General features: G+C 46.6%; 1 long non-coding RNA gene across 2 annotated transcripts; it reads right to left on the reverse strand.

Moving 5' to 3' along the window:
• Nucleotides 1–640: 640 nt before the first annotated feature.
• On the reverse strand, nucleotides 641–25816 carry LOC113951958. 2 transcript variants are annotated; one of them, XR_003529327.1, is made up of 4 exons: nucleotides 25405–25816; nucleotides 24700–24865; nucleotides 4129–4794; nucleotides 641–4021 (listed from the first exon to the last, which is right to left on the reverse strand). It is a non-coding gene; the product is annotated as an uncharacterized LOC113951958 (long non-coding RNA). The 2 variants fall into 2 exon arrangements; XR_003529326.1 differs by having other exon boundaries at nucleotides 641–4794; nucleotides 25405–25801.
• Between the last annotated feature and the right edge of the window lie 915 nt (nucleotides 25817–26731).

Genomic DNA, 26731 nt, shown 5'->3' on the forward strand with positions numbered 1-26731 from the left:
CTGATACTGGCTTGTGCCTCCTGTGGAGTGAAGTCATAGGCTCATCATGGATTCTACATCCTCCACTTTTGAGGAAGGCATTGCTGTTGTCTGGGGTCCAAGCTGTCTCTGGGCTGAAGTGAGTCATGCTGCTTCCCTCTGAATATCTAACCATTTTCTGTATGTTTTAATTTACTGTTAATGCCTGTATGGCTTGCTTCTGTGAGGACTTGCTGAGAGAGCTGGCCCTTTGCATGTGGACAGTCACCATGAAGTCCTAACTATTCATTGCTCCTAGTGCTGTTGTGTTAAAGATATCTGGAGATGCTTGTTCAAGCCCTTGGTCCTATTCCTGAACTATTGGTCTGTGTCGCTCTTAGATATGTGTCTGCCTCTGCAAAGGAACACTCTAAACCAACAGCACTGAAAGGCTCTGCAATTAAAACTCCATCTTGTCATCCCTCCTTCCTCATTACCTTTTGTTTTTTTAAGGTGTTTGAAAGCCGGGTCACTTCATTCATGTACTGAACAATATAAGCTCAAATAGCAAAGAGAGCACAAGGAAGGGAAAAAATGAGAGGCTGAAGCTGGTGACTGTTTTAATTTGTCTTGGATATTCTAAATGTGGAACCCCCAGTCGGAGATAATTAAAAAATAAAGTCTTCCAAGTGTTGGAGTCTGCCCATGCTAACAGTTATGTGATAGAATTGGACTTGAGGTGATCCTAGTTGGGAAAGGGAGATGAGGAATTGCATTAAGAGAGGAAGGAAAAAAAGAAGGTGGGATGCGTTTTACTGCATCTGATGATAACTGAGGAGGAGTGATGCAGAAATGGCAGTCAGTCCACACAGGCATGACCCTTAGTTGAACTTTTTGATTAGTGCCTGAGTCCTGCTGCAATGAAGTTGCAAAATCAGTATTGCTTTTCTGATGCAGGAAGTAAAAGGAAAAAAAAGAGTCCTGTTACTTTTGCTGTCATTTCAGCTTTAAACAGCCTTAGCAGTGAGCTTCTTGCTAGGATAAAAGATGTAGGTGAGAAGATCCTGAAGATCCAGCTGCCTGCTCAGAACGCAGCCATTTTCAGTGTGGTCAGGTTGCTGATGGCCTGGTTGAGTTTAGATCTAAATATTGGCAGGGAGGACTGGGGTTCCATACCTCTGAGCATCTATGCCAGAGCTGAACCCATGCCCTGTGAGTTCACAGTGCTCCTGCCTGGGCTGTCCCTCTGCTGTAGTGTAGCTGAGGCTCCTTTGCAGCCAGGTCCAACCACATCTTGCAGGAATGCTTTTTGGCTACAGTTGCTGCTCAGGAGTAACACCTCACCTGGACATCTCACACCAGACCAGGAGCATTTCTTGCATTTCATGCTATGACTCATTAGTCCATCTTCCAAAAGAAAATACTCTGAAGCCATGACTGGAGCAAGCACTGACTAATGTTAAAGAAAAGTTTCACCCCACTGTGACAGCTTTAACATCCTTGTCTGGATAAGGGACTGAGGGAGCTGTGACTGGGATGAATGAGGCTCTGATACTTGGGGAAGGGAGCAGGTAACCAGGGTGGTGAAAGCAACATAAGATGTTTTATATTGGCCCTAGATGTTTGTTATTCACAGGCTAGGTAATATGCAGTAATTAGAGACAGCATTTACAGCAGCTTCTCCTTAGTGCAATGAGCTCTTGTCACATGCTTGAGCTCATCCTGACTTTTTTTCCACCCTCAAAGGGCAGGATGTGCTGATAGCAACAGCGTCTCCTTTAACCTAAAATTACAAGGAAGATTTTGCATGAGGGGCCCATGACTCACCTCCACGTGGCCAGCAAAGGGACCTGAAATAGCATCAGTCCCTGAGCAGATGGGCACAGAAGGGTTCCCAGAAGAGAAAGTTCACAGGGGATGGATGGACACCAGACATGTGTGCCCAACTCATGCATATCCTTTGCTGGAGGTGGGGGCCTGAGTTCGAAGGATAAGGTCAGGACATAGGACCAGCTGGGGATGGTACCCACCAGGATTTGGGAGCCTCAGCAGACTTCTACAGAGCAGTTACCTCACTTAGTGCTAGGCTCTTGCAGAGGTGTTTTTTTCCCCCGTAATCCTTCATTTTCATGAGACCTGCCAATTAGCAAGAAGAAAGGCACTAGTCTCTCCTGGAGACCTGCTCTCCAGCACCACTTCTCAAGGGATAAAGCACTTTTCTGCCAGATTTGACAGCAGGCAACTCTGAGCCCCTCCACAGTGCTCACTCGCCCCTGACTTCATGGCCTGAAAACAGGAGGAGGGCACAACATCCCCCTCCAACCTATTAGGCCTCTGAACCAGCTGATTAGCCAAAGCAGAAAGCAGATTAACCCCAATTAGCTGGAAATGTATAAACAAATATATTCAGTAAAGCCTTTTGGACAGGTTCCCCAGGAGACTGGCTTTGAACATACCTCCCAGGGACCTTCCATAGCTTACACTCACAGCTTCATACTCCATCAGCTCCTAAATTGTGCCAGTGCTTGGGGCCCCTTCTGTGCTCTCACACAGCTCCTGCTGCACTTGCTTCAGATATTGCTGTGCTCCTCTCCCTCATGCTCTGCCTCACCTCCAGCCTCTGCAGTCCTTCTCCTTCTCTCTCCCCGTCACTCCATGCACCATTCCAAGAGTCTCTGGACTCCTGGGCTTTGCTGATGAAAAGTATGGCAGAAGGTCTGTATCCATGGAAAGTTTTACTTCCTATATGGAATGACAGAAACCCCTGTCATCACACTCATCTTTGCTCCCAAGAGGTCATTCATCTCCCTGCTTCTTTCATCTGGCTTCCCAAGCACAATAACATCTTCACTTGTGTTAACCTTTGAACCCTCTTGCTCTCCAGAAGTCTGGAAAATGGCTGGTTTGCTCAGCTCTGGTAACAGCAGCCATAGGATCTTGTATTTCTATGCTCTCTTTCACTTCAGAAGGCCCCAGATTTCCCATATGGTACACAAAAAATTCTCTCTGCCTCTGGGAGGCCTGTGCTGCTGTCAGGCAAACAGCCAGTTCAAACAGCCCAGAGGGGAGATCTGATCAGGAAGAAGATACTGAAAAACTCTCCAGCGAAATGCCACTGGAACTTTCCTACTATAGCTTGAAAAAAGCTGTGCTTCCTAAGCATGCCCGGGAAGGTTGGTGTCACCTCCCAGAGGTTTGCCCAGCCAGCACCCCTATGTCCTGTGCACTTTATGAAATGGATCCCTGATGCACAGAAAAGCCAGAAAGTGAAGGATGGTTAGAAAATCTTCAGCCATGAGGAATGGGAAACCTTTCCACAGGCAGAGCAGCTCAGCTTCTCCCCTTACTGCTTCAGAGAGGAGGTTGAACAGCCAGCAGAAAAAAACCCTCACAGTAGTTTTTCTAAATGTTAAAGGAATAAAAAAAAAGGGGATCCTTGACAGCGTGTCACATGCATGGACTGGGACCCGCAGCTGACAGGAATGAGAGCTAAAAATAGATATCAGTGCTAATGGGCTCAGAGCTCCCTTCGGTGAATGAGTCCCAAGGTGAATTATGAAATCTAACACGCGTTCTCTCCCTAACAAGTGTGGTTTCTATCAAGGCTTATTTACTTTGGTCTTCATTCCTGCTGGACATAGGATACTACTCTCAGGTTTCACAACGAAACAGATCTGGGCCTGATGGGGAGACAGCCAAGAAGTCAACAGGAGCACTGTTATGGAGGATGCAGCTCCACACATCTCAGCAACAGCACTGGCCAAAGGAGCTTCTGGTTGTGACCCTTGCCTAGACAAACTGACCCAGCTAAATTGTGATGCCCCTCGGTGACTTGGCTTTCAAATAACCTCCTGAAATCCTGCATTCAAACAACACCTGCCAGTCTATCCATGCTTGTCTTGGTGATACATATTCAGGGGTGAGGATCTGATTGCTTTCATCCAACCGATGCCCACCTGCATCCCTATAAATCTGGTCTGGCTGAGGCATGATAACAGAGCTCACTTCTGTTGAATGGTGCTTGTGATGGCTTTGTACCATGTGTTGGGAGGATGGACAGCACCTGATCCAGAAGAAAAAACAGAGCAGCACAGGCATGAAGCCTGACTGTGCATGAATTGTTGTCTCAAAAATTCACTAAATATTTTGAAAGAACAAGTTTATACTTACCTACTCTGTGCATGGCATGGCCAGGGTGTGTTTGATCTGATGGCAGGAGCCCTACTGTGAGGTTTACCACATCATCCAGCTACAGCCTGAAATGGCTGGGAATAGTCTCCCCACAGCTCAGTGCTGCCCCAGCAAAGTTGGGCCTATGGGTAAAGGAGTGGGGGAAGGGGGTGCTTAATAGGCAGTTGGAGTTTTTCTCTCCAGTTAGGATATTTTCTCCTGTTGTTTTCAGCTGTAACTACAGCTTGTTATCCAGGAACATTTTTTCTGTTCCTCCCCCCTCCGCCTCTTAAAAAATGCTTTCAAAAAGCAAATCTGTGCAACAGCCAGTCTGAAACACAGTTGTCCCCAGCCTACTTCTTATCACACGTGCTTGCCTGCATGCTGTTACTTCTCTGCTCTTCCAGGGTTTTTTTAGGAGGCAATTAATCCCCAGAGGGATTAAAATAGAAATGAAGAGTGTTTTTCCTTGGAGAGAACATTTCCAAATGACCTTCCTTCTCCTCTGCAGTGAAAATTGACCATCTTGGATGAATCGCTCCCAAAGCAACAGATTCCACTTGAAGGCTTCCGGCAAAGTCTTCTCATTACCATAGACCAGGGGTCAGGAACAGCCCAGCTGCACTGTTGGCATCCAGCACTAGTTAATGGAAACAGTGTGATCACCTGGAAATAATGAAGGTATGAAAGGAAAGAAAACTTAATACTGGGATGAGCACCCTCAGGATCTGCTGGGGAAGATCTATTTTTGTCACATACAGAGCAGTCAGGGTAGGATCCTCACTACCTCCTCTGGAAGTAGTAAGATAGCTACAGTTTGCTCAATCCTTCCTCTTTTTTATTCTGGATTTCAATGTGTTTTTGTAACCAGCTGTCTGAAGTCATCAACATCCGTAAACCCCCATGTGCCATTACTGGAATCAAGGAACTTGCAGGGTCCCTTCTCATGCCTGCATGTGAAATTCCCAAATTACTACCAAATTTGGAAGAAGCACTAAGAACCTCTTCTTCCTCTCTATGCCTTATCTTTGAGTTACTCCCTTGCGTGAAGCTCTCCACTCATACTGCTGTATTCACATGGTTACTGGATCCTCAGCCAACATACATGAATCCACTTCCCCAACACACACACATGGGGTGTGTAACAACCACGTTAGGGCTCTTCTATTCATATTAGCCTTAAGGATTGTCCTGTCTTCACTCATATCAGTGGAATATTAACATCTGGACAATCAGGCAAGATCTAGTTGTTTAAATATATGACCACAGATATCTTACAGCTACAGCTGTATAAATAAAGCTACATAAATACTTTTTTGCCTGACCACCTTTCAGGCTTGAATAGGCTTGTCCTGCTGTCTAAGGAGAGCTCAGCAATGCTATTGCTCCCAGGGTGTCTCTGGGGCTTGAGGCCCAGTACCTCAACATCCCAGCTGTGCCCTAAAGAAGAGTAGGGAGCTGGCTCTGGATGCTCTCCAGCAGCAGACTGGGAAGGGTGCAGCAGCCCCCAGGGACAGGGCTTGGATGCAGTGCTCAACAACACAGGGAGAGGCATGTATTTGCCCAAGGTTTAATGGAGATTAACTGAATCGCCAGCAGATCTGGGGAGCAGTTTAGGACATGCCTTGGTGGTGCCATAAGTATGTGATGGTTCAAAATGGATGAGAGAAGCAAAGCCTCCCAAGCCAGCTTTGAGAAAGGCACCCTGCTAGAGTCAAGCTTGAGGAAGGAAGGAGTAAAGAAAAGCCTTTTTTTTTCACAGTTTCACTCCTAGAGCCTTGAGCAGGAAAAGGAAGGTCAGTCCCTCTCTGAATTTCGGGCTAACATCTGTGACCCCACTCTAACAAGGCCTATCCCACCTTACTGAGGAATAGAAGTGTCCTCATATGCCATGTGTGGTGTTGCTGTTAAATAAACAGCTCTTCACAGGTCTGTGGGATGAATTTCTGCACCCACTGAGTATGGTGGTAACACAACTCTCCAGTCCCACAGAGGTGAGGCGGGAGTTGTACACTCCCAGGAGGGCACGGTCAGAGAGGTAGGTTTGATGAAATGGGATATGGCATGGCAGGAGAAGAAAAGCTCTTGAGCCCTGTATGGCATGTCCCACCTCAGCCCATTGTTTTCCCTTGAAGCTGTTCCTCTTCCTGGTGCCTGTCCCTGACACCTGGTGGGACATCACCACTGTGTCTTGGACAGTTGTGGCATAGACTGAGACTGTTCAGCAACCCACAGCTTGCATCCCCTTTCTTGCCAGAATAAATGAGAAAGGGGATTTTTGCTTCCCTTCACTGTAAAGCACTTGGAGGCAGATAGATTTTGCTATAAATGGGAACTTTTTGGTGCTCTGTGGGGAAAACTATGTCACCCTCGGAACAGGAGTGCAGAGCTAGCCAAATTAGAGATATTCCTCTGTACTCACATCATTCACAGCTCCTTAAACTTCCCATCACCAGCCAAGGCCATAAGTTAGGGAACATAGGACAGGGGGTGAGAGGCAGGAGGAGAAGGGGTTCTTAGGAGAAGACCAAATCTCAAAACATCATATTTGCACTCATTGGAAGGCAGTAAAGAAGCTAGGCAAGCAGGACAATTAGAGATAAGGACAAGCAACACAGTGTTCCCAGCCTGATGTCCTGCCTGCTGGTAAAAGTGGGGGTGCAGCCCAATGCATTCTTGACATTTTGTTCTCCCAACTGATGCCAGCTCAGTTCTTATCAGATATCTCCATGGCCAATGATTTTTCACAGTGGATAACACCACTGCATAGGAAACAGTCATAAACCTCTGTCCAGGCAGCTGAGCAGAATGTTCCCTTCCTGGCCTTCATATGGGGATATTTGTGGCTTTACCTTTTCCCCTCTTCCTCACTTAGCCTCTGCCTTGCACATTCACAGCTCTGACCCACCCTGAGTTACACAAAGGCGGTGAACCTCAGACCAGATCTTTCCTCCACTGTTTGGATCCAGTATGACCTTCTCTTCCACAAACAATGCAGACTTACCTTTAAGATTGAACATACTCTTTGGCTGTTCCCTGTTGGCCAAACCAATCTTAAATTGCAGGGACAGTACAGCCAGGATGCAGACTCAGAGCTGGGGCAGGATGGCACATCTGGAGCAAGGCTGCCACCAGTTACCAGCACAGCAGCAGGAGAGGCTATGCTTTGCTCCAGATTCCTCAACTCTCCACAGCAAGAGAATGCCCCTGTCCACCCTCTCCACTGAGGAAAGTAATTTCCATGCTCAAGGATGCTCCCAGCTTTATAGTTTCCATGAGGAAAAAATTCCATAATCTTTGCAGTGCCGGACAAGGTGGAGGTGCATCAGCTGACCAACACCACTTCAGGCTTAACATGGGAATCACTTTGCAGCCAACAGAGCCACCTCTGACAGAAATCTGACCTTGAGCATGCTGGCCTGACTTTGCAGCTGAAGTGGCACCTGAGTTTCCCTCTCAAGCAGATTTTTGGCCAAATCTCAAGGATGCTTTTGCTGCTGTTCTTCTTTATGCTGAACTGTGTGAAACTGGGCTTGGTGTCACAGCACTGTGCAGGAGAGACACTCTCCTTATTCTGCTCTGTGTCCAACTCTCTGCTAAAGCAATATTTGGGGAGCTCTGTTATGTGTGCCAAAGCCAGGGGAGCTGGGGATGCAATCCAGCTGCTTCCCTTTAGATTTTGTAATCCAGGATAAGAAAGCTTTCCAGTAAGCACTCACACCCTAGTGATAATGGTGACAAAAGCACACCCCTGCCTAGGTTAACACATGATGATACTGTTAACGTGCACACCACAGCTTGAGACTTTTTCAGGGCTCTCTGGGATGAGTCCTCACAGATTAGGCAACAAGGAGTATGTTAATTTTGGCCAGGCAGTGCTAACTTTGATTTACCTTGGGCTGCTCTGCCCTTGGCTACATGTCCCAGGGGCTCCCCCTTTGCAGCGCCCTCACTCCCAGGGCACAGAGCATGTCCCTCTGGGGCTATCAGTAACCCTGGGGCTGTTCAGAGCCTCAGGCTCTTTGCAAGCGATTTCCGCAAGGCATACACACATATACAAATATACATATGTTAACACATATCTCTGTGCTATATGTCTGTTTTTACACACATGACACTATACTTGCACATCACTAGTGATTCTGCAGCGCTTTGCAATGGAAGGGTTCTTGAAACTGTGAGAGCAGAGTTTCTGGGAGATGAGCTCTGTGGCTAGTTCCTGAGCCAGTTTAGGCCCTTTTTGAGGTCTTTTTCAGAATAAGCAGGATAATTTTCCATTTTTTTCATTCCTCCATTGTACTGGCAATGATAGGCATCAGCAGCCATCAGTCTGAATCTCTTTTGTGCAGACTGCTCTACCACAGACCCACAGAACTGTAGTTACTCTCATGCACTATCATACTATGGCATCAGCTGTATCCAGCCTTGTTAAGATTTTCATGGCTCATGTGGCTTGCCTAGAGCCCACAGGTCTGTGTGCAGTAATCCTTTACCCACACACCTTGCTTTGACAGATCCTAGCTCCTTTTCTTCCAGTGTTGTGGATTCCCAGCTCTGCAAACCATTTCAGGACACTATTCACCCAGCCATAGCCATGGTTTTGGAGGGGATGTGCTGTGTTGCTTGGCACAGGCAGAGTTAGTTCTGGCTCTCCAGCAGTCCTTGTTTTCAGTTCCAGCCATGGGCTGGTCTCCTCTAAAGGAGTTGGCTATGCTCCTCTTTTCCTTTCTCCTCTCCTAAAACTACCAAACCTATCAAGCATGTCAGAGCCAGCTGGTGTAAAAAGTAGGACTGTTTCTCAAGGTCTTCTTATTTGCTCACACCCTGTGCAGGCACTGAGTGAAACAGTCTTTGACTTTCCTCTGCTGCTTCCCATGGCCCCAGAGCTCCAGTGGAGCTTTAAGTGCTCCATTCTTCTGCTCTGAAGTCTTCTTGGTATGTCTGGCACTGTGTGACCATTAGAGATTACTCAGTAATTCAGGTATTAATTTGCAGGACAGAGGTCTGCCTGTGGTCAATAAGGCGGTGCCCTTCTGTTTATTATATGAAAACTGTGCCCCTTCTCTGTCCCAAGAAATGCTTACCACCACCTATAACTGATGGGAATCTTTCCAAACAAAAGCCTGTTAGCACAGAACTGCCAGTTCCCAGCTCCTTGCAATAGTAGGACTATATCTGCCAGATGAAATCCTGGAGGACCAAATCAGATGCCCACAATTCTTGCCTACCGGACCAGAAAAAAGATTTTTTCCTAGCTTTGATCTGGACACTGGCTTACTTTTGAATTCATGAACAAGACACACCACAGAGATCCTTGAGAGGTTTCCAGGTCAACCTGTACACATCCCAGCCGGTCCCTCTATCTGTGGCCAGTCTCTAGCACTTCAGAGAGTCAGCTAGAACTGTCCTGATTTTACAGGAATATGCAGGAATGGGGGGCAGTTAAGCAAGTGGCTTGCAGACAGAGACAAAATCTAGCCAAACAGCATGCCTTCCTCCTGACCATGCAGACAGTAAGCACATCTGTGATGGGGAAGGAAACTTTAGAGAGTGCTCTTTTCACCTGGATCACAGCTCAAGAGAAAAGAGAAGCTGTAGCTCAGCACCTGCTTCAGGGCAGCAAGCATGCACTGCTATAGGTGCCACAAGGTGTGAGGATACCAGCAGTCAGATGGTTCTGCGACCTGGCCCCTCTCCCTCACTCCACCAGCTGCATGGGGCCCTACCAGTGTAAGCCACGTGGTCGGGATTTCCTTTTTCAGCGGATAGGGGAAGGCAGCCTATTGCCAAGAGTGGGTGGGTGGTGAGGGCAGGGACAGCTCACCTAGGCTAGCTGCTGCACACGGAGCTCCCAGCTGGCTCTTGTTCCAGGGATTATCTACTGACAACACAAGGTCATCAGCCTTGCTCCACAACCTTGTTTCCTTGTCTGTGTTCTCTGCTGAGACCAACCCCCAGCAGGGACTGGCTGTGGCCTCTCTCCCAGTCTCAGATGAAACTTGCTGGAAGACCCTGATCCAGTGTCTACCCGAGATCCTGGCAAAGGCAACCTGAAAGAGTAAGGGGCACCATCCCACTCTTTTGGATGGACATGACACTGCTGGTGCACACCGATGCTGATTTCAATGGTTAACACTGTTTGCTTCTCTGAGGGCTGTTTTGGCAAAAACATTTCATCTCCCTAGTGATATAAATACACAGCTGCTTCCTCCAAAATAGGAGGTAAATGGAAGTGTGAAGAGTGAAAGTGGTGCTTGTGCTACAAAGAAAAAAGGGAGAGGAAATGAGGCTTAGTGCAAAATACAGGAAGTGGGAGAAAAACAGCACAAAGCAAATGCTACATCCATTGAATGAGACTTGAATTGGTATCTTGGCTGCTGTTTGACTAACTTATGGTATCACTAAATCCCATTCTCCTCACAGGGAAAGAAACCCTGCAACTGTGCATTGTCAGTGTGACGGAAGAAACAACGGCAGCTGATGCTGGTTGGGTCAGTATTACTGTCGGTCTCACAGACCAGTCTTTGTTCTCAGAGTGGTGACAAAGGGCTCCCTTCTTTCCTTCACCTCCCTCATCTTGTTCATAGGCGTGTTGGAACAGTGCATGTTTTAAGACTATATCAGCTATGGGTGACATGCCTTGGCGAGCTCCCATCAGGACCTCTGCCACCCCTGCCCCCTGGGAGGTGTCCCTCTCATCCACCGGTGCCCTCCATGGAGTGTGCAGAAAAAGGCTCATTCCCTTATTGCCTGGTGGAGCTTGGAGCTGCGTGCTGCTGGAGTCTGTTAGTAGTAAACATGACTACAAGCTCTGAGCCAGCAGGTCCACAAGATATCAGGAGCATGCATGGTGCTCCTATCACTTTCTTGTTCACATCTGTGGTTACCCTCAGCGCCTCCCAAACTTGTCACTTGGGCACTCTGCTTCCCGTCTCTCTTGGAAGACGAGTGCAGGGGAAAGGGAGCTGGTGTTGGTGAGTCTTAGCTGGCATCACTAGGGTGACCTCTGTCTCCCTCTGCATGGAAAAAGAAACTTCAGAAGGTTTGGCCAGTTCCTGAGAAGGGGCAAGTTACTGCTGCTAGTGTAATCCCAGCCTGTAGTGCATTCTTTTCCAAGAAGAGGTAGCCTCTCAGCCAGTGACTTTTGACAAGCGGCTGTGCCCAGTATCTGGCAGAAGGAGAGACTTTGCAGGGCATTGTGGTGGGTGGCAGAGCTCTTCCAGAAAAGGGGCTCAACTGGAAGACACACTTCCCACATTCAGCCATCCTCTGACTGATGCTCTCTGCCACCCCACTGCCAGGCAGTGAAAGGCTCCTCTCCCAGCATCTGCATGTTTCAAATGGAGACGGCGCATAGCAGGGCAATATCTGAAGACCTAAGAGTGCACCTTCAAGGCCCTTTGATATCATCCCAGTATTCTCAGTCTGCGCACTCTGAACAGTTCTTGTCTTAGCTATCAGAGTGGCACAATTATTCCAGCCACTTTTCTAGTGCTCTTTATCTTGGCAGCCTAAGGACTTCACCTTCGTTACATTTCTCATATTCTTGGTACAGAGGGTTGAACCTGCACAGAGACATACAGAGTTACAAAATAGGGCCCATGCCTTGATGCACACAGGTCCTAACATAAAAAAAGACACATTCAGAGGCATATACACAGATACCCACTTGCCAAATGATCCTGTGACCTTGCACGGACAAGCAGAACAGTACATCGAGATCATGACAGCGCTCTACAAGAAATCCTAAGTGTTATTGTCCCCTATGGGAACCTGGAAAAAGCAGCATAGTACATTAGGTTAGAATTGATGTTTCAGTGTTTCCCTTTCAGAAAACAGGGAAATAATTTTCAACCTCTGAGAGCATCAAACAGCAGTGTGTGGAAGAGTCAACATAAGAGCCACTGCCTCTGCTGTAGCTTTGATGCATGAAAGGACCTCAGCAGGAACATCACATGCTGGCCACCATGTCTGCACACAGGTCTCACCACTGGGAGATGCCTGCAGTCAAGCAATCCCAAATCTGTCTTTGGAAGGTGTGTTTCCAGGTCCAATTTTTACAGGCCAGCACAACTACAAGGAGTGGTCTTCCTTGAACAAAAGAAGAACATTTCTGAGTGGAAGTCAAACAGGTGGAGTTGACCACATAAGTCACAACAAAGGGTTCGTGACCAGTGTTCTCCTCCTCTCTCCTTATGCTTCCTTGGAGCTAATTTTTCCCCTTAGGCTTCCCCTGTCTGATGCCAGGCAACACAACTCTGTCATGAGGCCTCCACAGGCAGCCCAGGAACACAGCTCAGACTCTCCTGTGGAGTTTGGGTCCTGGATCATTGTTTTTTTAGAGTAGGGATAAGCCAGAAGACTCCTTATATAGGTAGAGTAAGTTCAAGAGAAAACTGAAAAGGGAAGATAAAGATGCTTTGGGATGCAAGACATCTTATGCTGTGTTTATTTCCCTTCCCCCTCACCCTGTAATACGTCCAGAGCAACATGCAGAGCTGTGGTAACATGGATGTGGTAACTTGTATCAGACGGTGCCCAACAGCAAAAACTGTGCAAATATGCACATTTTTGGGGAGGTCAGCAACAAAGCTTCTTTATGCTAATATCAGCCAACTATGCATCCAGATCTCAGGAGCAATGAGACCAGGGACTGTACTTTATAGCTCAAGTGAAGCTGGGCAAAAACCCATGACCTTGAGTCTATGGTGTTTGAGGAGGAGGGGGGGATTGACCTGCAGCAGGAATTACGAGTTGCCTACAGCATGGCTTAGCTAACATTTCCCACAGCAGAGCAGAGGGAAGAGCTTAAGCTTGTTTGAGATTGTCTGAGGAAGAGACAGAGTTTGTCTCCAGAGTTGTTTTTTATGGCATGCATCTGAAAACAGTTTACATGTGGCTAGAAGGAAGCCTCTTTGTTATTGTGGTTAAAATGACCTCTCAGTACCTAGCCTCTGTTTTAAGCAGGTGATGCATACATGTTCTCATGCCAGTACCCTTCAGTCTTTTAGCTGAAAAGCAGTTCTCTTTCATTGGGATTTACCCATCTGATGTATTAATAGGCAGCAATCATATGCCCTCTTAACATTCCTTTTGCTAGGCTAAAAAAAGCAAAGATCGTCTAGACTTCTACAATCACCTCTCTCTTTTTGTTGGGATCACTCTAGTGCCATTCTTTCCACTTGTTAGAATTTTCTCTTTTCCAGCTCTTCTGGAAGGTACTTTTCTCCTCCATACTGGCAGTGCTTCCTTGTTTTGTCTCTTCAGCTAACATTTACATTTTTCCTCCAAGGTCATCAGTGAAGATACGAAATTAGCTGGTGCCAAAACCAGTCTTTAAGGAATTTCATTAGCAATTGCCTACTGCTTTATGTTTCAGGGTCTTTTTATTAAGCAATTTGTTACCCACTTTTCAGTTCAAGTGTGAATCCCTGCACTCCCCTGCTTTCACAGCTTCTCAACCATCCTCTGTGAAACCCAAATATCTTTCATATACCACAAAACCAATGTTTTAAAAAATATTTATTCTCCTCCCCAAGCATAAAAATATTAAGAAATACTCTATCTTTCATACAGCCACATTGAATTTTGTCTAATTTTCTTTGCACTTCCATATCTCTAATTATTCCCATTTTGTTCTAGGACAAAAAGAAAAGCTGTTCTAAACTCTTGGGCTGTAAACAACTACATCCCTTTTTTTATTCCTTAATTAAATTTAGGTAAAATTGTTGATACTAGGCAACTCTCTGGTCCCCATCCAACCTCCATTTGCACAGGTTAATTGTATATCAATGCTATTGGATTTACTACTTGATCTGTCTCCAGGCACCTTCTGATCTAAATAAACCTTGTGAATTTTGCCTTGAGCTCTGATGGGATTTCCAGACACTTTTAGATATCAACTTGTAATCCCCTTCTTCTACACCATCTTTCCTGCAAAATGAGGAAAAACTTCTGGTGTATGGAGCATGCCTTGATCTTAGCTGCACTGCGCAGAGGTCTGATGTCTTGCCTTGTTCTTTTTACCTTTACAAAGAACTTTATTCAGCACCTCTGCCAGATCTATCTCACCTGGATTTCTGGTTGACTGACATGTCTATTTTTCTAAATTTTGTGACCTGTGCCATGTAGATTTCTTCACTGACCACTCCCATCTTTCCAGGAGGATTATTTTTCACCAGTAAGTCAATTTTCTATATGTTCTCTGTTGCCATGCTGAGTCTGAATGCCTTCCACATACAAATACTTAAGACTTTTAACTCAAGTTGTTCATCACTGCAGTTCCATAACCTCTCTGACCATTAACGTTTTGAGGTTGAAAATCTTAGCTGTGACCCCATGGTATTTACTCTTCCATTTAATTTAAACAGAATCAGCCTGTGTACAGTCAAGGTTAAAAGTTATCTTCATCCACATTACTCTGCAATGTCTCAGTGGTTAACAGGACCAGGTCAAACACAATGGCAGCTGTGGTTAGTTTGCTGCCTCTTTAGTGAAGAAACGTAAGCCAGTGCATCCCAGAATACCTGGGCCCAGCCTATGATAGTAGCACTTTATTCTCCATGTAAGAAGTTAAAACCTGTAGTAATGACAATCCCTGGTTCTGCATATCATTCTAAAACCATGAAAGAAAGTCATCAACATCAAGGCACAACCTTGGATAACTGCAGCAGAACTACAGCTGTCTTTCCTCAAGGTGATTTGAACACAGAATCTGCTTATCACCTCTGTTTCTTCTTGTTTCTTCACACTCAACAATATCATGAACAGGCAATACTACCGCAGGCCCCACTTGTCTTTGCTTTTCTGAGCAGCATAAATCTTTCAGTCTCAGTGGTCCAGCCACGCCAGCTGTCCATCCTGACTCTGAAAGTCCTGGCATACACAGCCTGCATATTGCTCATGAGGTCCTCGCCTTAGCAATCAGGCATTTCCATTGTTTTTCCTAGTTTCCCATATATACCGGTTATATAATCTTGGATGGAGTTTCAGTTTTCTGCTCTAATAACTATTACACTCCTGCTCTCTTATGTTCCTTTAGTCATTGCTGTATTTTAATATCTATGCTCTTCCTTCAACTACACATCAAAAGCCAGTATGGAAACCACACAAGTCCCTACTAAAAATCCCACACAAAATACCAAGTCCTCCACCCTATATCTTAGTCTAAAGCCTGTCTCGAGTGTCTCATTCCTGGCAGGCTGTGTTCTTCCACACCCCTACTCAAGCTGCCAAGGAGAGTCCTCTTTCTTTGGATGCCCTCAAAGAGACAACACACTGCTGGCAGGAGTTCCCAACGAATCTGTAATGCCTGGGCCACGGATTTGTCCTTCTCTTAGGACATGTTTCACTGAGGTATGTAAAGTGCCTTGAGCAGTATCTGTAGTCATCCTTCTTCCATTTCAGTGGGAATCTAGCTCCCTCATTTGTCTCAACATGAAGGGAATCGCTGGATTATTCTCTTTTCCTGAAGACACATTTTCAATTCAGATCCCCTTTTGTAACAGGAATTGTCTTAAAGTGTTCCCATTCACAGACCTATCTTTCCTGGTACTTCTGGTAGTCTCTTCCCCTTGCCCTTTGCAATACTTCCTGCATCCTCTTCTCCTTTCCAGGTTCTTGGACTCATGTTTCCATGGCCTTTGACCTCAAGCCGTTCCCATCTCTTCTTTTCATTCTCTGCTGGGTTCACTTTTTCCTTTTTTGTTCTTCTTGCTTTTCCTTCCCATTCCCAGTCCACAAGCTTTTTCTCAAACTTCAAATGAAGCAGTAGCAGGGAAGAACTTGCACATGCCTGATAAACTCTGCTCTGATGCTTGCTCAGAAGTTATGTTAGGGATGACCGGAGTGCATTCCTCTCTACGCTGAAAACCTGAACTCATGAAAAGGGCTGAGAAATTTCAGCAGCACAGCAACTGTAATCCTAATTTAAGTTTACCCAGATCCCACCTCTGAAGTGGCCTGATGATTCAAAGCAGCAAAGCAGACTGCAGCAGCATGAGGCCAGAACACACAACAGCCTTTCCTCAAGACAGCAATTCCCATTACAAGTGTGAGTTGAGAATCTCATTTCCCCAGGAGGTAGGCAGCTACTACTCCTCACATCATACATCAGGGTGACAGACAGAGGTTAAGTAACCTGTTTCTTGCTACTGACAACTAGAAGACAGCTCTAGACACTGCTGTTGCCTGCCCCTTGGCACTGGGTGAGGAGCTGCCAGGGAGGCGGGGGACTCAGGCAATGCGCTTCTATGGTAGATATCTCCATTCGATTGTGTTGCCTAGAATCCATTAAACAGCACAGGTGGAGGCAGAAATGATGGACATATCTTCAGCACCCTAGTCCAAGTGCCATTACCTCCTGCTCCATTCTGCTAACATCTGAACCACAGTTTGGGTACTGCACTATTCAGCACAGCACCACTGGGTAGCATTGCTCAGGTGGAAGATGTGTGTTTCCTCCATTAACTTCATATCCCGGATAGAGAGGGTTGCGTTGTCTAAGGTGACTGACATGATGCTCCCTCTTGCTGAGTTGAGAAGCAAGCTGTCACAGCACAGCAAAGGATGTTGTTGTCACAGAACCATCTCCCCTCACCTCCCATTGGCCTTGCTCAAGGTCGTTCTGTATGGCAGCAACAGGAATAGAGCGTGTGAATTCCACCTACTTATCCCGCTTGACCCAGGGCTAGGATCAGCTGGGAAAAAGTAATATCTGTCCAAGCATGGCAGCAGCGCTCGGGTGTTGTTGTGCAGCTCGAGAACAGGTTAACACTCGTGCTGAAACCCCTGCCACACACACAATAGGCATCAACAGGTGCCAGCTCTGGAAGCTGGAGGCCTGGGGACACGTTGTGCTGGAAACACTGGGCCTCATCCAGCTGCACCAGCACTCCCTCGCCCGTGGGACTGCGAGTTCCTCCCTGGGAAAGCAGCCACGCCCAACTGACTGCACTCCAGCCCCGGCAGGAAAAGGCTAACTACAGACAATGCCCAGATGGGGTGATTAAGCCCCAGTCAGCGAAGCATGGTCCCACACATGATCTGTGTGTGCCCCACGGAGCACACCTCCACTCCAGGCTGTATTTTGGGCTTCTTTTTTGGAACATTCTGCACGTTAGCGATGCTTTCTCCCACAGAGACAAGACAGTAGCAAGATATTTCCTCCTGCCTGCCAGGCAGTTTTAGCTCTGTCCTAGAGGCATCCTGAAAGAGGATGTGAGGTTGTTTACCCTCAATGAGACAGTTATCAAATCTGATAGCATGGACCCTAGAGGTTAAAGGATTTGGGCACCCAATCACTAGGGAGTAAAATGTGCTGCTCTGACTTTGTAAAACGTGCTGCTTTGACTGCGGTGGAAAAGGTCACACATCATAGGCTACTGCCAGCTAATGAGAAATGAGTCTGGACAATTAATCAATACATAATCTCCTCCGCTAATCATATTGATGGAAGATGAGCTCCTTCCCCCAGGAAGGGCAAAGGCCATTGAGCTAAGCCATTTAGAGGCATTTATTTATATCCTTGGTGGCTCAATAATTTGAGTCTTTCCCCTGAGGGCTAGGCAATATTGTCCAGGTGAAAAAAAAAATCCAACACAACAGGTATTACTTAGCAGAAAAATAGCCTTTTAATAGAAATGAACACTTTCAAAGGAAAATGCATTCCTTTTCTCTACATTTTCAACCACACATGTGAGGCCAAAAACCTTCTGAAATATTCTATGTAAATGGTCATAAAAATATCATTTTCTAAGGGGAATACTCAAAGAAATTGTCAAGGTCTCAGGGCACATGCTACTCTCAGTTGCATCGGAATGATTTTCTTCAGAAGCCTACCATGAAGCATTAGAAGAGAATTTGTCCTTCACTCACTCATCCTAAAACCTGCCTTTCCTCTGGCAAGCACAAACTGCTTTTTAAGAAACCTGGCCCTGTAGGTAAGGTGAGTTCATGCTTGTGTAATTAAAGCCTATGTTGAAACACATACGCACCAAGGGACAAAGATGATGTCATGGCACAGCTGTTTCTGCAACACAGCTGGTTTCCTGGCTCCCTGACACAAATCCCGCTCTTGCTGAGCTGCAGCAAAGCAGGTGGTAAAACTGTCAATTGGAAGTTGCAGGTCATCCCTGCCAGCTGTGTGTGATGCTCAGACTGCCCCTGCAAAAGCTAACAGAGCCCTTCCGTTGCACTATGTAAACTGTGGAGAAAGGCAGTGGTGCTCACAAAGAAGCTGTTTACTTACACAGTTGCCTGCTGGGACTTATTTACAGAGTACTACTGACAGCCACCAAATCTGCTTGTATAGCTCTGGAGACGGTTCAAATCCTCTGTTCCCAGACAAGTGATTAATGCTGTATGGAGAGAAGTTAGGACTGAGGATAAAACTGAGCTTTCAAAACAAGAGCCTCTGATCTCAAACTGAACAAACATTTCCCCTTGCCTGTGTCAGCTAGTTTGATTTCCAACAAAAGAGCAGATTGCTTGGGAAACCACAGTCACACCAGTGAATTACTTTCCTACTAGCCAGAGAGAGCTCCCTCAAGCATCCTGTCCTGCTCTCTCAAATCAAGCTGAAGGCAGAACTTCCTCTGCAAGCAGCTAGTGAAAATGAAGCTCAGAGGTGTCTCCCAGCTCAGACCTTGTAAGAAACAAGACTACACTCCTTAGAGCCCCAGCTCCTTATTAACCCTCATTTACAAGTAGCCATAGGGCCAATGTGTGCTCAGAAGATGTACCTGATCCTGCCAGCAGCGGATCCAAACACAAAGGCATCAGTGGAGCAGTTAACTCACTCGTTGAAAGGACTGCAGAAGTGAGAGTGGGATTTTCTCACAGTTTGAAAATATCTCTGAACAGAAAAGACTTAATGGCATTGACAAAGGTGTGCTCCATGCAAACAGATCTCTGGCAGCAACACACTGAGCGCTCTGATAGCAACAGCTCAAGCCACAGTGTCTGGATAGTATGGTCCTCCATAAGACAAGACCAGCCCTCCCCTCTGCCCCATCCACAGAATGTATAAAAAGTAGTGAATGATTGTTAACAGCTATTAGAGTCTATGGCTTTTAACCTACACATAACAGAATTTGCATGCAATTATATATATGCATGCACACACCATCATGCATATATTTGTGCTGTGGAAAGCCCATTCAATGTGCAGTCATTGCCTCGGGCATTGCCAATGACTGATGAGTTCTTGCTGAAAAGTGCTCTAAGCCTGCCTGCACGCAGGTTTAACTTCGTGCAAGCCTCTCCCAGCTGAGCCCACGGAGAATGCCGCTATTGTGAGGGCCAGAGCCTTTCTGCCATGCCAGCACACGCAAAGGCTGATGTTTCATAAGCTGCCTGCCATCATGAGGACAAAGTCCCGTTGAGTGGGCATTGGCTCTGCCTTCCCTTGCAGATAGCAAGGGATCAGCTGAACTCAAGTTTGGCAGCTTCCCAGGGTATGGCACAAGGCTAGCCAATCATGTGAGGCAGAGCCATTATCGGTGCCCTGTTCCTAACAAAGTGAAGACATTCTCTTTCATCTCAAACTAATATTTGTCCCTGCTCTTTCCAAGCAGAGGAAGACAGACATACACTGTGCCAGATCCCCTGCTGTGATATATATCTACTAATCTCTAGCTTGTATGGTTACAGGGAGGCTGCAAGCAAGGGAAAACACTTAAACATCCAAATTCAGGATAACATCCTGAAGTCATGGTGTAAAGTAAAAACAATAAATAAAGGTTCTTTGGGAAGGAGGGAAGACAAAATTACTTAATTTTATGTGTTTTCCCATCACAGTAGTTAAAGAAGCTAAGGTTTACAGAGGGCAAGTGAAAAAGGCCTGCCCAGTCCCCTTTAGAAGGAAGAAGGTGCTGGCTGCCCAGAGCCAGTATCCAGAGCCCTGCTATCTCCTCAATCACCTTTAACACCAGAGGCAGGGAAGATGAAGTTCTCAGACCTTTCTTGCCACTTTAGTCCTGATTTAGGGCACAGACAAGTCAGACTCATGAGTTAGCCAAGGTCCTGAGCACCTGAAGGCACTTCTCTCTGCGAAGAGTTATCCTAATTCAGAATGACATCTGTGTATTTTCTTTATAACTCACCCTACCCATGAACTACATTCACTTGCATTTCTAATTAAAAATAATCCATCTGTTAACAGTGACTTTTGGCTAAGCTTAACCCAAGTGATGTGACATGTGATATGACACCTTGCTCCTGCTGGGATGCTGAATATTTTATGCAGAGCTGCCCTGAGAAGCTGCTTGGCCATGATGTAGTGGAGATGCTGAGAGTCCACAATGTACTGAGTTGCAAGGTCCTGGTTCTAGGTAGTTAAGACAGGCTGTCTGGCTACAAAGGGGTGTCTATCCCTCTGCAAGGGTTAGACCAAGACTCTGACAAGCAGGGAGGCAGGGGAGAGGCACAGCTCAGAGCGTCACTGGGAACCAGTCCAGAATGACCTGAGAGCGACCAGCCTGCTCTCCTCAGCCAGCTGAACTCCCAAGAAATCCCAATGGGGAAGGCACTAGAGGGGATTTTCCTGTGTGTACTTGCAGCTTTCTGGATCAGCCGATTTTGGAAATAGAGGACTAACATTCATTTAACACATTTTGCAGTTAGGTCTTGTCCAGAACTGGTTGGTGACACACGGCCTCTGTGCTGTTCAGAGGGAGACAGAGAGGAAAAAGAGACGAAAGCTCCTTTATGGCTCATGCTAACAGTAAACATAGGGAATCAGAAAGCAAGTGGACTAGAGAAACCAAGAGGCAGGGTTCAGCTCAATCACAGGTCTTTTGCACCTATGTCTCCCCTGAACTGGAGCTATTTCACATCCGGTCAACTCAGAGTACAGGCAAGGAAGTGGGTTTTGTCCCTGCTTCCTGTGAAGGGATATATGCCCTTGCTTGCTTCAGGGAGGAATGAAAGAGTGCAGTGACCCTGAAGCAGGCCAGACTTTCAGCTGTGCCTTTTATTCACGTCCAGGCTTTCCCCAGTCTTTGCAGATATGGGTCTCTTCATGCCATCTCTCTATGACAGCGTCTGGAGAAGGGGGCGGGAGAGCAGAGTGAAGGAGAGTCAGTGATAAAATGGACCACACAGCCCTGGAGTGCCAGGTGTCCACTCCTTTTCTCATAAGCTTTCCTTTTCTCAGCAGCCTGCTGAACATTCTTTTCAGGTTACTACAGAGCTCTCGCACAGCATCTGCATCCCTGAAGCAAAGGCAGTGTATGGCTGGGTGGCTCTGGAGATGTGAGCCATCATGAAGCCGGTGCCTCATCAGACACGCAGCAACAGCCAGCACCACACAGGGGATGAAGCCCAACATCACAGCCAAGAGGTTACCGGGCAAGCTGGGCCACCATGTGCAGCCTGTGGATCACAGATGAGGGAGTCGGACACAGCACAGCACTGCCAAAGTGTGCAAGATGTGCAAGGAGTGGGATAGGACCTCACTGCACGCCTCACATCCAGTCATGGCTGGGCATCAGCGGGCCTGCGAGCACAGCTAGCCAGCTCTGGAGCGTGCACATTTCTTGACTCCTCAGTCTACTCCAGGCGCTCCTTCTGCATCCAGGGGACAAGGGTCACTGCAGTCCTTTCACAGGGTGCCAGTGAAGCAGTAGGGAAAGAGCCAAGGTAAACTCTTGAAGAAAAGCAAGAGCCACCACAAACACAGCTGACTGAGCCCAGCAGGAGCAAGCGTGTGCTCTGTGTTGTCCCTTTAAACAACATTCAGAGAAGTAATATTGTAAGCCAGTGGCTGCTTCCCAAGAGGCAGGAGTCCTGGCTGCCATGGTCAGCCTTGCCAGTCCCTTTGCTTTTTGGCTTTGCCTAGGCCACAGAACCTCTGTTTCTGTTTCCCTGCTATTACAGCATGTGGCAAAGGGGAGGGACTCCTTCCAAAGCATCTGCTGGTTTTGACTAGAGCAGCAAAGGACCAACTCAGCTTGGCACTGGCCAGCGAAGAGAGGGACAGCATAATGCCTTGAGTCAAGCACAGAGGCTGCCTGCAAAAGTGCTTGGACCACAGATCCTCAGGAATTAAATTCCCAGGGAAACGGCCAGTGTTGCCCATGTGTTTCCTCCCAGCCACCCTGTCCTGCTCTGTCTCCACAGGGCCATCATGCCAAGTGGTAAAAGGTGGACACTCGGGCCTCTGTCTCCACACAGTACCTGAACACCACATTATGGACACAAGCCAAATATCTAAGATACACCTGTGTCCCTTGGCCTGACCCACCCCACTGTCAGCATCTCCACTCCTACCCCTCAGCCAGGGCCTTCCTGCAGCCTGTGGACACATCGGAGGTCTGCTGGAGACTCAGACCTTACACTCTTTTTACCACAGCACATGCCCTTCCTAGGTCTCCCAGGGCTGCCAGGCTTAGCAGCCACAGAGACCCTTCCCCCACTGTGTAATAGAAGGAGCTTCAGAGAGGCTTCACAGCAGAGAAACCAGAACGGCTCCCTACTATCCCCTTCCAGAGCTGAGGTGACCAGCTGTTTCAGCTAAGAGGACTCCTTCCCTGGCTGTTGGCATCTGTGGATCTTACCTCTAAGTATTCAGGTTTTTATTGTGTGTCAGTCAAGTGAAACTAATCACAGATGGGTTTTAAAGTATTGGATGTTATCTCACCATCTCTGTCCCAGAGTCTATCTCCTTAACTGTGTTACTGTTTGACAGCCTGCAGGGCCTCTATACCTCATCCAGGAGTTAATATTTTATCTAGATGTTCAAGGGAAGCTTGGTGGAAATTGTGCTAGCCTTGAAATGCCAAAAGTAACTTTAAAATATTTCCTTCCGGACTCCGAAATGTTGCTAGTAGAAATGTATCCTCTAAAAGGAAATAGCTCCCAACCTAGGCTAACAGCTGGGGAGATTATTCATGGAAATCAGTGCCCTGAGGCTCTGTATCACTTTCATTTGTCTTTCCCAAACCCCCCACCTTTATGGAGGCCAAGTGCATCACTCTTCTAGCTCCAGGGAGGTGAAGTGGAAGCAGCTCTCCAGCAGAGGAAAATGTGTTCATCCTGAAAAGATTTCTTTGTTCTCATTGCACAGGATCATTTGTCTACCGTGCAGCAGATTTATGTGAGGAACAGCAGTGACACAGGGCATAATGACTTCATTTTGTTTAATAATTAACTCACATGTTCTCCTGGTGCCACACATTTCAGCAGACATTGTAAGGCAGTCAGGCTGTGCTGGTTGGAGAGCTAAGCAGCAGGTGGGCAGTAAGGAAAAACTGATTTCTCCTTCTGCTCACTGATGTTGTGCCCTAACTAGTGCTGGGGTCTTCTTACCTGAGGTGTGCTGTCCCAACAGCTCTTCAAACGCTGCAGACTCTGCACGCTCTGAGTATTTTACCAAAACAACAGGCACTGTGGTGTATTATTTCGGCAGGGGTCATATAGGAACTATTTCAAAGAGCAAACCTGAAGAATGAGAATGGAAGCCAAAATTCATCTGAGTTCTCCCGCTACCAACAAGAAGCTCCATCTTGCAACCCATCACTGTTTGGTTTGCAAATGGCCAGGAATTGTTTTACAGGTTTTAGGAGAATTTGCTGGAAACTTTTAACCAAATTTTTCTCAAATTTTAATGCCAGTTCCTCACAATCAAATAATTTCTGGGGAAGAGATGCTTTCAAAGAACTTGTCACCTTGAAATACTGCTGAGGGCATCCCTTTTCTACGTATTTAGACTTTTTTTTAAGAAAAAAAATTTCACCACAATTTACAATACTTAGTCGTTCAAATACAGAAGGCTATATATATTGAAAAGATTCTAAATAGATCATTTTAAGGTTACTGAAATAAAATATTTCAAAAATATTTCAAAAAGGGCCTTTTTTCCCACTAGCAAGATATCAATTCTTTGAAAAGTTAGAGGCTAGCTTTTTCTCCAAATTCAAGATACATCTCTTTCCACAATATCTCAGACCTTTGGGAAAGGGGGAACCTATTACTCCTGTAGCTTGTTTTTTAGAGAAGTAGAAAACAATAAAACAGAAAGGAATTTATCAGGAAAAAAAAATCTCAGCTAGAATCCTTTGCTTAAGTGAAAACAACCCTAGGTTTATCAGGGACACTTGTAGCCAAGGCTGAGGCAGTTGCAGTTTTAGCAGCACTTCCCTTCCTGAACAAACGCCTGAGATGCCATCAAGTTCTCTCTGCCTCGGACCTGAACTCTGTTTCTATATCTCTATCTATTTTAAGGCATATCCCATACACAGTCCTTTCAGCTCCTCACAGTCAGGAATGTGGCTCTTCCTGGAAACCATCTGCTCAGGGAGACAGCTGAGCTTTTACTGAGGACTGAATATGTACTCTGCACTGCAGCACCACCCCAATGGGTTAGGGTGTCCTCCTCGCAGCATGTTTCCATGGTTTCAGGTGGGTTAGGGTGGCCTCTCCACAGCAGGTTTCCAGGGTTTCACAATTTCAGCACTCGGGGAAGACCAGCAAATGTGGGAGGGACTTTGGTTTGCAGGATTACACCTTATCACCAGCCCTCAGGCATCGAACTATGATTTGGGTACAACCTGACAGCCACATTCTCCCTACCTGCCCCACGTGAGTTTTCTTTCCAGGCCTGCTCTGCACTCATCAGGGCATGAGTCCTACTGATAGCTTGTGCCAGATGACTGCTGCTCCATGTCCCGTGGAGGCTGCCAGCCAAGCCTTGCTGCCCTGCTAGTCCAATGGTCTGAAATGACCTTCAAGAGATTGGCTGCAAGGTGAAAGTACACAAGCAGGTTGAAGCTGGTTATTCAGCATCCAGGGATTAGAGCAAACAAGAGCAAACAAAGCTGATTTCATTGTCTTCTGCAAGACATCATTGTCTAAGTCAGATCTGCAAGCCCCAAAGCAGAAGCTGAGAAGAGCCAAGGGGCCAAGGTAACCCAGATTCAGGGGACTGGAGGACTCCTGATTGGGCTACAGGGGGAGAGGATGAGAGCCAGTGAGAAGTGGGAGAATATTATTCCAGACCACATCTAACTCAGTACTGAAGTGCGGATCACAATCAGTGCCCTATCTTCTCTCCTACAGTCAGTCCCAGTGAAATTTTGTATGATGGCATCATCTTTGATTCAAAGTGGGAGAGACAACAGTCCAAACCACTTTGGTAATGGGCAAGTTTCAGAAGGGATCCTTGAAAATATTCCCCCAGCTGAATGTCTTACTAACGTTTTAGTAGTTCCTGAGAGCCCTAATACAGATTTTTATCTTCCCTGTCACTGTTGAATTGTATTATGTTCTTTTACTTACCCTCTGAGTGCTTCCAGAGCAGATGAGCTGGGGGGATGCACAACAGCACATTTGCATCCTAAAATCATCAGGTGGTTGCTTAATTCCTTCAGAGGAGGGTTGAGTGATTTGGGAAGAGGAAGGTGGGGAGGACCTCAACAGACTTCAACTCCCTATTTTCTGGTTAACATCACCAGATGCCTCCTGCAATGCCTAGTCTGTAAAGGGGGTGCTGAAGTTCAGGGGGTAGTGAGGAATTACAGCTAAAGTTCTCCCTCTTCAGTCCTTGAACACACAAAGAGTGGCTCCACATTTCCTCCCAGGGCCATCCAGCTCAATGATGTGTGACTAACTCTTTCATTGACCAAAGACCAACCACTTTCCTCACATGACCTTACATAACTGTTCATCTATTTTGTTAATGAATGGAGCTTGAGAAAATTTCCATTGCCTAAGGCCCTTGGGGGAAAATGCATGAGCACCATCTCCACCTTTTGTGTGCTGATTTGGGATTTTCCTATGGATTAACTGAGTACAGTAGTGTTATTTTTTGGTTGCTGTCATTGGTAACTGAAATGGTAAGCTAATAGCAGGGTGCCATGGGGGTGAAGAAAAAAAGAAAAGGAGCCCCTGCCTGAGCCAGAGGAAGCAGGAGACTCCTTCTGCCAGGAGGAGCAACAGGGACATCAATGCCATCAATACCCTAGTCAGGGACTGCACCTATTCCCAGGAAAAAGCTGCTGTGTTTACTCAGCCTGGAACAGAGCCAAAACACCTCCTGGCTTCTCTTCACTCCCTGCCACAGATCCAGCAGTGCCAACCTGCTGGTGTCCCAGGGGCCAGACCCAGTGCTGGGGCTGGCAAACAGTTCTCTCTGGCCTGCCATGGTCAGGATGGAGCAGTCTGACACTGAGCAGCAGTGAGAGGGGTGATATGTAGCTGTTGGGTATATTGGCATGTCAGAGGTACACCCCCCAGCATTTACAGCAGGTAGGAACTGGTGGGAAGATAGGCATATCCCAGTATTTCTAAAAGCTCCTATCAGTATTTCAGATTTTCTCATTTCAACCACTTCACTGCAGTGCTACCTAAGATAGAAATTACTTTTACCATAAAACTCCTTCTGCCAGTGGAAGACTGGGGAGGGAGGAGCTCGACCTCTCACAAAGCAATGCCATGCAAAGGCATTTGTAAGTGCTAGAGACACATTATTTTCAGAAATGGGATTTATGCCATGTCCTTTGACACCCAGGAATATGTTGGATGTGCAACGTGGGCTCCCTGTGGTGTGGGCTACAAATCTCATGGTTTAGGAATGTTGCTGAAGCTAACAGGATAGTGAAGTTGA

This window comes from Corapipo altera, unplaced genomic scaffold (assembly GCF_003945725.1).
Source record: "Corapipo altera isolate COAL_440 unplaced genomic scaffold, ASM394572v1 61, whole genome shotgun sequence".
NCBI lineage: Eukaryota > Metazoa > Chordata > Aves > Passeriformes > Pipridae > Corapipo > Corapipo altera.